Source organism: Candoia aspera, chromosome 5, assembly GCF_035149785.1.
Source record: "Candoia aspera isolate rCanAsp1 chromosome 5, rCanAsp1.hap2, whole genome shotgun sequence".
Classification (NCBI taxonomy): Eukaryota; Metazoa; Chordata; class Lepidosauria; order Squamata; family Boidae; genus Candoia; species Candoia aspera.
This window is the reverse complement of record NC_086157.1, coordinates 54688612-54703338: the sequence shown is the minus strand read 5'-3', so window position 1 is coordinate 54703338 and position 14727 is coordinate 54688612. Positions and strand designations below refer to the sequence as shown.

The 14727-nt window shown below is 37.3% G+C and overlaps 1 protein-coding gene across 2 annotated transcripts in view; it reads right to left on the bottom strand.

Annotated features, from left to right (window-relative positions):
- TSPAN7 (tetraspanin 7) overlaps nucleotides 1-14727 on the bottom strand; it is a 115164-nt gene that overhangs the window by 27552 nt on the left and 72885 nt on the right. The window lies entirely within an intron of this gene.

The window sequence follows — 14727 nt, the reverse complement described above, 5'->3', positions numbered from 1 at the left end:
TGAGGTTCTCAATCTGTCTTTATGCTATATATTTATAAAAATAATAAAGGCGGGATAAAAATTAAATAAAAATAAATAAATAATATTTTTTTAAAAAAAGCCACAGCAGAAGCCATTCATAATAATCCAGCATAGAGAGGATTGGTGAAATCAAGATGTTCTTTGCTGACATCTAGTGGACACAGTAAAATATATCATTTGCATATGTGGATACTTATTCTTTCACACATGGGATTATATCTAGAAATGACATACTTGTGGGGCAGTATAAGGAAAAAGGATATAAATACATAGAACAGGATTACCATTTCTGGTTGTTGTAATGATTGAACAGACACTTTTGCAAAAGTTGCCCCACAAATCTAGTCCTCTGTTGTTTCTCAGTTGCTATGGCAGCCATCCAACAATCATGGCTGAAATACAGGTAGTCCTCATTTAACAACTACAATTGGGCCCGGCAACTGAGTCATTAAGCATAATGGTCACTAAGGAAAACAATGATTGTGCTTATGATTTTACTTCAGCTTTCCTTTGCTTTACAGATGTCATGAGTAAGGATGGCGAGCAGGGGGCTCCCATCCAGACTGTCAAGCGCATGCGTAGCACTGAGGAATTGGTCAGCCATTCAAAGAGACACAGATCGGGACTGCCTTAACCCTTGGGGGTTATATGTCTGGGTTTTTCCCATGCTTCTTCAGTTTGTTAGGATTCCTGTTAAGTACTAGCAATAAATATTAGAGACCAGTTCATTGTCTCAGTGTGTTTCCTGGTTGTTAGGACAACAGACCTGCCAAGTTCATAAATGTGATGACTGGTTTCAAAGTTACTTTTTCATCACTGTTGTAACTGCAAACAGTCGCTGTACAAGGCAGTCACTAAATGAGGACTACCTGTAGTTGTTTTTATTCTCTGACTCACTTCACCCTCTTGAGCACTTAATTCATTGACCTGCGGCTGCTTGATCAATTTCACATGCACATAGACACATGACATTTCCCAAAAACGTACCCAATATTCCTGGATTACACTTACAGGTTCTTAACACTGTTCTAATTACCCCCTCTCATCAACCAGACAGGCATTAAAAACACTAGGCTGATATAATCCATGCTGATGTAATCCACATTTTTTTCAGGCAAAGTTGCACATGAAAAAAAAGTTTTTACTGGAGACAATCACTACCTATTCAATCATTGGGTGTGACCTTTGAACTACGAAGTAATGGGGCAGATTCTGTCATGTCTCAGAATCTACAAGTGCTAGATTCTTGTTCTACAAGCACTGGATTCTTGTTCTGAGATGAAGAAGAAGAAGAAGAAGAAGAAGAAGAAGAAGAAGAAGAAGAAGAAGAAGAAGAAGAAGAAGAAGAAGAAGAAGAAGAAGAAGAAGAAGAAGAAGAAGAAGAAGAAGAAGAAGAAGAAGAAGATAATCACAGATTATGGCTTACTTGGGGAAGCATAATTTTACTGATGCATATTTCATATGTAAAAACTATGCAAGTCTGTTTTAGCTGCATGAACACATTTTGAATATAAATTAGATACTGTATGAGAGCTAAACAGAAAATTTCAAAGGGCAGCTTGAAAAGATAAGGACAAATATTATGATGAAATATGCAAAGACCTAGAGCTAGAAAATCAAAGAGGAAGAACACAATCAGCATTTCTCAAGCTGAAAGAGCTGAAGAGAAAATTCAACCCCCAAGTTGCTATCCTTAAAGATTCTATGGGCAATACATTAAATGATGCAGGTAGTATTAAGAGAAGATGGAAGGAATATACAGAATCACTGTATAAAAAAGAACTAGTTGATGTTCAGCTATATCAGGAGGTAGAATATGATCAAGAACCATCAGTACAGAAGGAAGAAATTCAAGCTGCACTGAAGGCACTGGAGAAAAACAAAGCTCCAGGAATTGATGGATTACCAATTGAGATATTTCAATGATCAGATGCAGCAGTGGAAGCGCTTACTGTTCTATGTCAAGAAGTTTGGAAGACAACAACCTGGCCAACTGACTGGAGGAGATCCGTATTCATGCCCATTCCAAAGAAAGGAGATCAAACAGAATGTGGAAATTATCGAACAATTTTGTTGCTTTCACATGCTAGCAAAATTTTGCTGAAAATAATTCAACAACATTTGCAGCCTTACATCGATAAAAAAATTACCAGAAGTCCAGGCTGGATTTAGAAGAGGACTCAGTACAAGAGATATCATTGCTGATGTCAGATGGATCTTGGCTGAATGTAAAGAATACCAGAAAGATGTTTACCTCTGTTTCACTGATTACGCACAGGGGTTTGACTGTGTGGACCATAACAAGTTATGGCTAATATTACAAAGAATGGGAATTCCAGAGCACTTAATTGTACTGATGCGGAACCTGTACACAGATCAAGAGGCAGTGGTTAGAACAGAAAACGGTGACACCGAGTGGTTCAAAATTGGAAAAGGTGTGCAGCAAGCTATATACTTTCACCCTACTTATTCAATATGTACGCTGAACAAATAGTTCGAGAAGCAGGAATGTACGAAGAGGAACGGGGTATCAGAACTGGTGAAAGACTCATTAACAACTTGCGATATGCAGATGATACAACTTTGCTTGCTGGAAAGAATGAAGAAGACTTGAAGTACTTGCTGATGAAGATCAAAGATTGTAGTCAGCAATACAGACTACACACGAATGTGAAGACGACGAAGATTCTCACAAATGGACTAATAAACAATGTCACAATAAATGGAGAAGAAATTGAAGTCGTCAACGATTTCATTCTACTCGGATCAACAATCAATGCCAATGGAAGTAGTAATCAAGAAATCAAATGACGTATCGTGTTGGGAAAATCTGCCATCAAAAACCTATCTAAAGTTTTCAGAAGTAAGGACATCAGTTTAAAAACAAAGGTGCGTCTGACTCATGCCATGGTCTTCTCAATTGCCACATATGCCTGTGAAAGTTGGACATTAAGAAAGGAAGATAGAAGAAGAATTGATGCATTCGAATTGTGGTGTTGGCGAAGATTATTGAATATACCATGGACTGCCAGAAGAACAAACAATCAGTTTTAGAAGAAATACAACCAGAATGTTCCCTAGAGGTGAAGATAACTAGGGTTAGACTTTCATACTTTGGGCACATTGTCAGTAAAGACCGATCGCTTGAAAAGGACATCATGTTTGGTAAAGTCAAGGGCCAGCAGAAAAGAGGAAGACCTCCAATGCAATGGATTGATACAATTACAGCAACAAAGGATGCAAACATTGGAACAGTCACGCATATGGCACAAGATCGAACAGCATTTCATTCTGTTATACATAGGGTTGCCATGAGTCGTAAATGACTTGACGGCAAGTAACCACAACAACAACATGATCTACATATGCTTTCCCTTACAGTCATATACTGGATAGGCTGACCATACGTCCTGTTTTGAATGGGACAGTCCCATTTTTTTAACATTTCCAGACCATCCCATCGCTTTAATATAAATGTCCATTTTGTCTCGTTTTCTTAAAAACCTTACTTAAAAATTTGAAAGTTCCCGCAAACCTGTCAGAATGCAGTCTGACTTTGAGTGGAAGGAGGGGGAGCTCAGCAGAAATGGCGGGAAAAAAGCCACAGAGCTCAACCCAGTGAGAAACCTAAAAAGAAAAAAAACGGGATCAGCTGAGGGTGAGCTGATTGGCTCCTGCCTTGAAATGGCAGGAAGAAAAGAACGTAAAAGCACAGCCAGAAGAGGAACAGCTTGTCAGGGACACCCCTTCACTAGACTCTCCAGCCCAACCTTGCCTCTTGCAAAAGAAGGAATCCGAAGATTCCCAGCCCGAGAAAACTGGAGAAGTTCCTGCCTGCCAATCCAGCCCATTGCCCACCCCTGCCCCCATTTTGCCATTCCAATGTCCTGTTTTTAACCCCGTCCCGTTTTGCTATCCCAATGTCCCATTTTTGTCTCAGGGAAATATGGTCAGCCTAATATTGGAAAGTATAATGTATTGTTGGCTCATCTGGTAGCTATAAATTTCAGAATAAAGGAATAAAATTGTAATGCATAAATCTTGCACTCATTGAATACACTCAAAAGTTACCCGGCTACAGATTTCCATGTTCCACTTGTTCACCATCCATTTACCATTACACATTTTAGAATGGTTAGCCTAACTGTTGCTTTAGAGAAAGAAAAGCAGAGTAAAATATTAAATGGAAATACATCACTCAAGCTAAAATTGCCAAGCATGACCAGCAAGATACTTTTTCTAGCTGACTTGTTCAAATTCAAAATGAGTGGACACTTTTTTTCTGCCAAAATATGAAGAAGCTGAAATTGAATGAGACTAAGTGTTAGTTCTGTGCATTGTTTGTGAAGGATACCATTTAACTGCTGTGGAGGGCTTCCCAGAAACTAGGATGATCTCCTCTACCTTGGCTCTGAGGGAAGGTAGAAGTGAATCCTCCAAGCTGTAAGATGGAGTCTTACAGTCCAGGTTGTATCCCTGCCCCAAATCAATGGAGAGTAGATCAGGCCTGACTGGGAGGAAAAGGTAATTCTAGCAAGTGAGATGCAACAGAGGAGCAAGCCATGGTAAGAATGTAATTGGATGAATCCCTATGGATCTTAAGATGCATTCTGATCAGCAGGGGGTCAGTGAAAAAAGCTATCAGAGAGGTCCATTCCATAAGAACAGGAAAGCAGTGTCTAGATTTTGGGGGGTTTCTAGATACTGGGGATCTATTTCACTCCTCTGGAAAAGTTTGAGCACTGATCATTGTCCTGAGATGCAAAGAGATTGACTTTGAGATTTGATGAGGCATAAAGTTGAGGGATACAATCTCCATCTGTGAATGGTTGACAGATTTGATTATGTTCGCCACATTAGGGTCATGGAATGGAAGAGACATCATGTTGTTTGCTTATGTATCAGACAATATCTAATACAGTGTATTCAAAGCCGGCAACTTCCAGATGGGTGAATTTCAACTTCCAGAAATATCAGCGATGGCTGGGGAATTTAGAGAATTGGAGACTATCAATCTGGCAGTTGCTAAGGTTAGAAACTCTGATCTAATACATCTGGATAGCTTGATTTGGAGGAAGCTCTCAAAGATTCAGAGCACCTTACAAATTCTAACAATTCCTGCTTGTTGATATGTTTTGATGCATCTGGTGTGACTAAGTATCTGGAATGGAAAGAAATTGATGGTGTACTCTCTAACCAACCAATAGGTTAGTTGGGAGGACCTGCACTGGGGAAGGAGGCATGAAAGCTGCATGCTGAGTGTAATCATTTTGAATCTGACACCAGTATAGGGACAGCAGTAAAAGAAACTATCTGGCGTCCGAATGCAGTGGGATGGTGTTTTGTAACCTGTCCCTTCCAGTGGCAAATTACATTCATCCAAGCAGCACAGAAGCATAAACATTATGAATGAATGATGAAACAATTGTTTTACTTTGAGTGAGTTTCTTTGCTTGCCTCTTCTGAACTAATCAGCACTAACCTGAGAACTAGGCCTCCTTAAAACAGAAGGATAATAAGACAGGTTCCTAGCACTTTTTGCTAAATAGGATCTTGTCACATTGCTTATCCCATCAAGAAAACCATATAATCAACTGTGAATATTCCTCGGTAATTTGTGCTAGAACTGAGGAGTGCACAAAAGGGGCAGGCACACTATAATTTGGAATCACTACTTAAGTAATAATTGCTGACCATATCCTATAGATCTCTGAAGTTTGTGTACTCACAGGATTAACAGTTGAAAAGAGCCTGTTCAGTAAATTTTGGCAACGCTAACAACTATTGCATGATCTTTCTCAAGGTAGAAAAGATAAAGATTGTGTCCAAAGTTTGTTTCACAAGACTAGTGCTTCCAGAATGGGCCTTCCCAGAGGAAGACAATAAAATCTTGTCCAAAATTTTCACATTGGCTGGGGGGGCAGGGGGGGGAACCAGTGTCAAATAAATTAAACAAAGTAAATAAAATAAAATATGTCAAAATAGAACAAAACAAGAGAGAGGAAGCAAAAATATTTCAGAATGCTTGAGATAAGCCATTGCTGTAACGATCAAAAACAAAGTGAGAAGGATCAGTAATCGGTGCTAATCATGTAAATTATTATTATTATTATTATTAAACAAAAGCATGGTACGGAAATAAAGGAATAAATCTCCCTCTCTCTCTCTCATTACAGTATTACAGACCTAGGCAGCTCTAAAAGAACAGGGGGATACCAAACAGATATTTACAATAAAAAAGCAGATAAACTAGGCCATATAAAACTTCCTAATAATACATAACTAAAGCAGTTATATAATCCGGTTAAATCAATTAAGCCAGGTAAAATTAAACAATATAGAACAGAAAAACTAGGGAAGCCTGTCAGTAAGGCCAGACCAGAAGCCCCAGATCCCCAATCAGATCAGGACGCCATTCCAATTTTAAGCCCAGTTTTAAAAATTAAAAAGTCATCTGTTCCCCAAAAAGTAAAGGAAAACTGATTCCAAAGCTGTGGGAACAGGCTCTCAATGAAAGGCTCTCAATCTTGAATTCACCACCAGAGTAGCAGGAATAGTCAAAAGTCCCCTTGAGGCTGAGCAAGCAGATTTTGCTCAACAATGAAGATGGTTGGGGAGACTTCTGGGGAAGATGGCAGACTGAAGACAGCTCCTGCAGTTTGAGATGATGAATATTTATAGATCAGATTACTACACAGATTTCACATTTGTCAATTATATTTCTGATGAGACACCTTGGCACACAATTGTACTTTTAAATTGTAAAACATCTGGATTGAATTAAGGATGCTTTGAAGTAATTAAGAATAAATGGTGACAAGTATGTAATTAGTTCACCCATTCAGAGACTTTGAAAAAACAGGGTTTCAGGATATTTATTTAAATCTGAAAAAAGAAGAAACAGGTATACTGTGCATAACAATTTGTTTCTAATAATGTGGCTAAAGTTGTTCTTGCATGGTTTCAATTGCAGATGTCTTTATTTACTCTGTATCCTGTAAACCACTACTCTTGGTCAATTTGCATTACTGCAACTTCATTTTGTATTAAATCAAAAAGAATGAGAGGTAAAGGAAACAATTCCCAATGCCCAAATACAGAAAACCACATCTGCACATATGAATAATGCCACTACAATCTGGTTTCAGCAGTCCTCAGACAACCTTACTTAAGATTGCAATCCTATATATCTAAAATCTCGTTCTGGTATAAAATATTTCATTACAATTAATGTTATACATTCAAAATGTCTTGATTCAGATTTTACTTTGGAAATAGACAACTTAATTGACACTTTGACTGTTTAAAACTCTTTATGAGTGAACTTACAAAACAATTCAATCACTATATTTTTCACTACCATTCCAATATGATGGAATCTAATAAGCTGGATTCACACTTTGTGCTAAATTATGGTTTAGCTACATTTTTTTAAACCACACTTAAATTCACACATCGTGCTACACCATAAAGCATGGCTTACAAACGATAGGATTTTGATTCATACAGTATGTTAATCCAAAACCATCAGAATGTGTAAACCCATCTCAAGGGCTGTACAGCTATAGAAGGACAGAATATTTATATCGATAAAAATAAAAGCAAGATTTAATTTTTGTATAATAGATGCTAATGTCAACCAGATTCTGGCTTGAGAAATATATTATGTAATTACCACTTTTTGCCTTAACTCTTCTACAGTGAAGCTCAGCCACTCTGATCAGTTCCTGTCTTCAGGAAACTGCAAATATTCTTTTTCAGCAGTTGTTTTACTTAACTAAAATCATTTATCCAAATATTATTATTAGATTCCTGTATCGTACTAAGTCACAAAATTTTGTTCTGATGATAGAAGTGTATGTAATTAATTGTTCTATTAAAATATTGTCCTCAATGTTATCTGGAGTTTTAAAACAAAATTATGAGTGTTACAGAACATTCTTTGAGATTCCAGAAGAGTTTTTTTAAAAAGAAACCATATAGTGTAACTGGTGTGTATACAAGGGCCAAGAGGAAAAAAAAATATGAACACAGAAACATTTGCCAGTGTTAGAAATGTCCTCCATGTTTTCCCCCTCCTTCTCCTTTCTCATAACTTTTCTTTTCCTTATTTTTAAAGATAATAATTGTCAGTGCTATTAAGCATATCTTTTCCCCCTTCTTTGGCCACATACTGGAGAAGTATCAGTAATTCTCCACATCTGGAAATAAACCTTTTACAGAATCAGAATCTATCCTGTTGGAAGGTAGATAGCTGCATGTTAAAATAAGCAACCAAGTCAGGAAATAAATTTACTATTGTAACCACAGGTCATAACAATGTAGTATAGCATAAACTACAGTAAAATAAATAATTTTAAAAAATAATAATAATAAAAAGAGTATTGGATGCAAAAGGTCAAAACAAACTAAATGCAGATCTATGATTAAGAACTTAAGCATTATTTTCTAAGTTTAAATGACAACAAACACGTGACTACTAACAGTAGGAAATATATCTGCAAGAAGATAATTCAATCGTCTGAGGTCTGAGCCCTTGAATTCACCTGCCATTAAGAGTTTGGCTCTGATCACATAGGTAATGGGGCAGGGGAGGACATAGTAAATAATGCCTTCCATTTGACCGACACCACAATGACAGAGATGCTGTTCCACAGGACACTTACAAAATCTCCCTTCAAGAAATGCCGAGGGTATGGTCTGCAAACAAAGGGAAGCCTTTTTCAATGGGTCACTGCTAATATTAACCAGATACTGGGAGAGACTTTTAAGTTTTATATAATGATGAAACCAAGATGAAAAATTTGGATGACTGTACTGTAGTAACATCTTTATTGGCATCTCTTTCAAAAAGCCTGCTTCTAATATTTTCTCTGTTCCAGGAACTAAGTTCCCCCAGGGAGTTAGGGAATACATGTGTAAAACAGGTGACAGAAGTTTGGTTTGTTGATTGCCAGCTGTGTAATGAAAAACAAAGTTTTGTAAGGATTTTTTCTAAGGCTTTCTAGTTTCTTTTAATGTCTCACCAATGCGAGATGTACTCTAACAGTGATGGAAGGTAACCCTTCCTCCATTCTTAGATAAGTAATAGGGGTTCCCTGAAGGAATCCCAAAATCTTCCTTATGAAGTTGTTTTGGACTACTTCCAATTGGACAATAATCTTCCCATCCCTCCCTCAGATCTCAGACCCATATGGCATCTGGGCATTACCTTACCCTGGCATATTTTAATTGCATGGGAGGTTAAAATAAGGCAATGCTCCAGAACAGAAAGGAAAACAATGGCAAGCTAGCTAATCAGTTTAATGGGGCATTCAGGGGCATGGGGACGGAGTGGGGGGGAGGTAGAAAGCAGGGTCAGAAAAGATAGTGAGCATAATCACATGATCAAAGCCCTATTCCTGTATGCATGTAAGAAAAGGGACAGAGCTTTGATCATGTAGTCACGGCCATCACCCTGACCTTTTTGATTCCTCCCTTCCCCTTTCTGGAGCTAATCATCCTTTAATATATAAAAGTGATCCAAATTTAGAGTGGGATTGGAAGGCCATCTCCATAAAATAACCATTCCATAAAGTAACTTCACAAAGTCATGGAGAATCTGGGAACAGGAGCTGAATTTCAGAGGAAAATCAGCAGGTATAGAAAGTAAAGGGTAGATATGATCTCTTTTTCTCATGGTTTCAGGACTTGATTAGAATTAACCAAAGTAATTTAAAACTATTAAGTGCAGAGTGGCACTTCCCAAAGATAATGGTAGATGGGGAAAGAGACAATCAACCAGCCATCAATGCAAACCTCACATTAGCATTACCCCTATGCTTCCCTGGTAAAATTTAGTGGTGCAGATGAAATAATGCTACAAAAGGGGACAGCAAATTGTCCGTCTGAGAAGAGAGGACTCTTTTGATGTTGTATGTGACTAATGAACAACTGTCATTTGATCTCTTGTATGATAATATCCTTAGGACACAAACATCATTCCATACTTCTATAATCAGTTCAGCCAGGTTTACATTTTAGGGCAAAATGTGACTTGGATGCACACACAGCATCTGCTGGAAGCACCATCAAGCAGCTGCATCTTTATTTATTTATTTATTCAATTTATATGGTTACCCAGTTCTCCAAACAATGCTTTTTATTTGTGTGGTTGCCTGCCACAGCTGCAGCATGAACCATGGGGAAAATGTATTTGATTTAAGGTGTTCCTGACCTGGACTATGCATGTGCCCATGAGCACCTGGAATCACATTTTGCCTTTTGAATCTAAATCACTGCACAGCCTATGATATTTCCAACTCTCCTTCCTAGATAATGGCTCCCTTAAGGCCATCTGGGACACCTTATTAAAAGACATGCAGTTAAAAAAAGGCAACTGATAATTAGCACAGACTGTAGCACTGACAGCATGTCTGGCAAATTTTGCTCAACTTCACAAAGCTAAAATCTTAAATATTTTTGCTTTTTTAAAAAAACTATTTTGTATGAACAGAAATGAAACAGTTTGAAAACAGAAATACTGTTCACCATATATCTCTATTTAACATACCAGCAGAGTATTGTTTAGTAATACACTGTTTGCATTTGATGCATTACTGCGATCTCAAAGGGATACAATTCTCCAGCTTATATTAATTAAATAAAAGTAATGCTTCCATGCTGATATCAATGGCAAATAATCTTTTTCTTTTTCTTTACTGACTTTCTAATCATCTTTCTTGCTGGGAAACAACACCTACAATTTTCCATCAAGACTATTACAGGGGATGAAAAAAAATGAAGAGGTCTATTTCATTAGTCTTCGACCTTATTGGCATAGTTAATCTGACACAGGACACACACGTTTTCCGTTCAGCAGAATATGAGACCTTTTAATTGTTCTGCCAAGACACGCTGCAGTGACAAGCGCTCAGAAGCAATTCCGGTTGTTTTTATAACTTTGCCTCTCTCCGTCTTTCCCATTTGCAACAGGGAAGGAGAGGATCTCATTTATAGAAAGTCCAATCCAGCCTGAGAGTTAAAGCCAGCCTTAGATTTGAAAGCGATGCCGGGATTCTTTTTCTGTTAAGGGAAAATGGGCTGGGGGCCATTTTCTAGTTGTAAGAAGAATCAAAATTCAAAGTGAGTGGACACAACGTTTTTTCTGCCTCTGTCATCTCCTTGTTCTGTTCCCAGCAGGCACACGTTGACTTATGAAGTGACTCTTAATGCAGCTGCATCTTTTTTCAGGTTTATGCACTGATGATTTGAAGAACTGTACATTTGTACCCAATGTCTTTTCCTTATCTAATTTAGACTGCTGTTTATATAACAATTCTCAGTGTACCAAGTGTTTAGATTTTCAAAATTTGTCTTTATTTATTGCCTCAGGATGCTTAAATTTTTTCCATCTATATAAAATCCCTAAAGTCAGCTAGTGGGCATGCCATACTCCCTCCGTGTATTAATCAAATGGGAGATTTCCAGGACTCTACAGCGCCCTCTGGGAGTCTCAGTAGAGAAACTTCTAAAAGAACATCAGAGAATGCTTTATTACTGTGAGAACCAGCTGTAGTTAGCCAGAAATGAGGATGAGCCCTTAGAGCTGTGTTTCTCAACCTCGGCAACTTTATGATGTGTGGACTTCAATTCCCAGAATTCCCCAGCATTGCTGGCTGGGGATTTCTAGGAGTTGAAGCCCACACATCTTAAAGTTGCCGAGGTTGAGAAACTCTGCCTTAGAGTCACATGGTTTGGGGCATGGTGATTGGGCTTTCTTTTTCAAACATGTTCCAACCTGCACAATACAGTGGCAGGAACCAGCCAAATCACTTGGGAGTATGGTATTGAGAAGAGATCAATAGCTAAGCATACAAGGACCATTACAATGGATGATTCTCATCCCCTTTCTTTTAATTAAAAAAGTAAGCAAGTAAGTTGTCCTGAGGCCCATCACTGTCTCTCAGCCTAATCTATATCATGCAATTTTTGTAAGGATAGAAATGTATATGTTGGGGAAAGGGAATCATATATATCATGAAAGGCTCTTTGGAGGCCATATATAAATGAATAAATAAATAGTCAATGATCATACCAGATAATCATACTAGAATGTCACCTTCACAATTTGTTATTAGCATTAACTATTAATTACTGATCTGCTAAACATATTGAAGCATAAGAAACAAAAATGTATTGTGGTAGATACAGCATCAAGTGCAAAGAATGGCTCTCATATAAAATAGATTGAGTCAAAGAACCTAAGGACAGGAATGACTATCAGCAAAAGAATGGTAGGTAATTTTTTTTTTCATTAAGGGATGAGTGGGGCTAAGGATACTTCCTCATACAAAAAAGACCAACATTATTTTCATTCTTTCAAATTTCTCATTCAAAACCCATTACTATTCAAATCAAACAGAAATTTGAACTAATACCTTAATTTTCATCTGGTTCCATAAATATTCATGTAGGTACTAACAAGTACCAGCAGGTGGCACTGTTATCAACACTGAATTATGTCAATTTTTAAAAACTTTTTTCTTTAATAAATTCTTCTTTATTTATTTATGATGCAAGATATTGCAACTAATCTTTAGCTGTGTTTATATGCTTACTGCACTCGAGTATCTTGCTCAAATGAACACTGTTATAGTATAAAATATGCCACATTTAAAGAATTATTACCTCAGGATTGATCTATTCAAAATGGTGAATACATTTTTAGGGTATCTATCTCGAAACTGAAGATAAATGTGAGCATGAAATATCCTACTTACTGATTTTTATAAATCAAATACAGTTCATGAAGACATTTTTAGAATTCTACACCCAGTTAAACATTTATCAGTGTCAGGGACATAAACTATTCTAGCTAGAAACCAGAAAATCTGTTGGTGTCCTGAGCTGAGTATTTTAAGCTTCAACAATTACTTAACTTTTAATGTACTTCTCAATCTGCATCATTTTATTTATAAATAAATCCATTTTCATTTTTTAAAAAAACAAGCATAAATTCACAAGACTTCTCCACACAGCAATATTTAATCATTTTGTTTGGCTAAACCAATCTTATTACTCTGTTTATCACCTTTAACCTTACTCCTTAAATATAAACCATTATTTATTATATGGTTCTATTATCCACCATTAATTTAACACAAACTGTTAAGCTCCATTAGATGAAATTCTCTATTCAAATATAAATTTCAAATAGATAAGTAGTTGCTGTGTTAAATCTTATATATAAATTTAAACTATAGAGGTTTATAGTTTGCATTAATTAGATCAGACACCTCTTTTCCCTCATAGTTTTATTGCCTGCAGAAGAATTTACTCTTACGCTGATGGTTCTTTTCAACAGTGATCGCATTCTATAGTTTCTATAAGTTCCTCAATTAGTCTTTTGCTTGGTTGGTTTTAATTGCTCTAGTTAATCATAACTGAACATAATATAAATACCTAGAATATATACAAGGCTGTATCTTGTTTAATAGTTGGTTGTACTTTGTAAGAAATATTTTAAATATAGTTTAAACAGACTTCACAATTTATAGCAATATTGTTCACAAGTACATTATTGCACATAAAACAGGTTCAGAACTATAAGTTTCATACAGCGTGCAGTATAACAACTTTAGAATACATCCAATATTTAAGAAATAATACCTTCTAAATACTAACATTGATCCACATGTCCTGCTTGTTCTGGCACGAAGATACTCCATACTGTTAGATACTGTTAGTCAAGGACTTATCCTCACAGCATAACCATCATCTCATTGCTTGAAGCAGATGGAAATCAGGCAAAGTAATCCAGCATGAAATTGAGTTGTTCCTGATACTGTGGTTCAAGACTTCCCATATAGACATTCTAGAGTGTCTGGAAGAGGAACCTTCAGACTGGTGATCGGCTGGGCTCCAACTGGTCCAATAGGTCTGCCATGGAACCATCCCTCCCACCCAGGCATTGGGCTCAGTGACTCCATTGCCATTTTGACTGGACTCCTTGCTTATGCAGCCTATTCCTTCTTTTGAAGCAACAGTTTGGATGTGGGAATACCGACCTCATGTAAGACCCAACTAAGATCTATCAGGATGTTGGCATTCCTCTTTGTAAGCAGAAGGCAGAACTTTTTCCAGCAATCTTTTTCCATGTCTGATGAAGTGAGGAAGCATGAGGAGAGGAGTAACAGCACAGTGCATTTCCTTCTTAGGTGCTTGCCTCCTAATGCAGCCAACCAGCTTGCCTCCTATTGCCATTGCTGTTGGCTACCCAGCCACCAACCTCTGGATCCAAGTGATTTTATGGTCACTGACAATCAAGGAAAGCCCCTGATGTTCCTGCCCATGAGAGTGAAAGACCGCATAAAATGAATTCAAGGTGGGAAATGCAGTTCCTTATATGTGGCCACTTTCCCGTGCTAGAACAAAAATTACATTCTTGCCATTTGAGCAGCGCTATAATTTTCATTCTCATAAGTTTGCCCTTGGATGGTAGGGCTCACATTAATCTTAGGTGCTTTCCCTCCAGTCTCTTCTTCATGTTAGAACATCCCCTTCCTCCCTACCAAACCGGTTAAATCCTGAGGTGTAAAGAATGTTACAAAGAGGTTCCAGAGGACTCGAATAGCAGGGCTTGAAATCATGGATATATTTTTGTAATATTCTACTACAGGAATATCAACATCCTAAGAGAGGTTGAGTAAAACTTTTAAAACATTC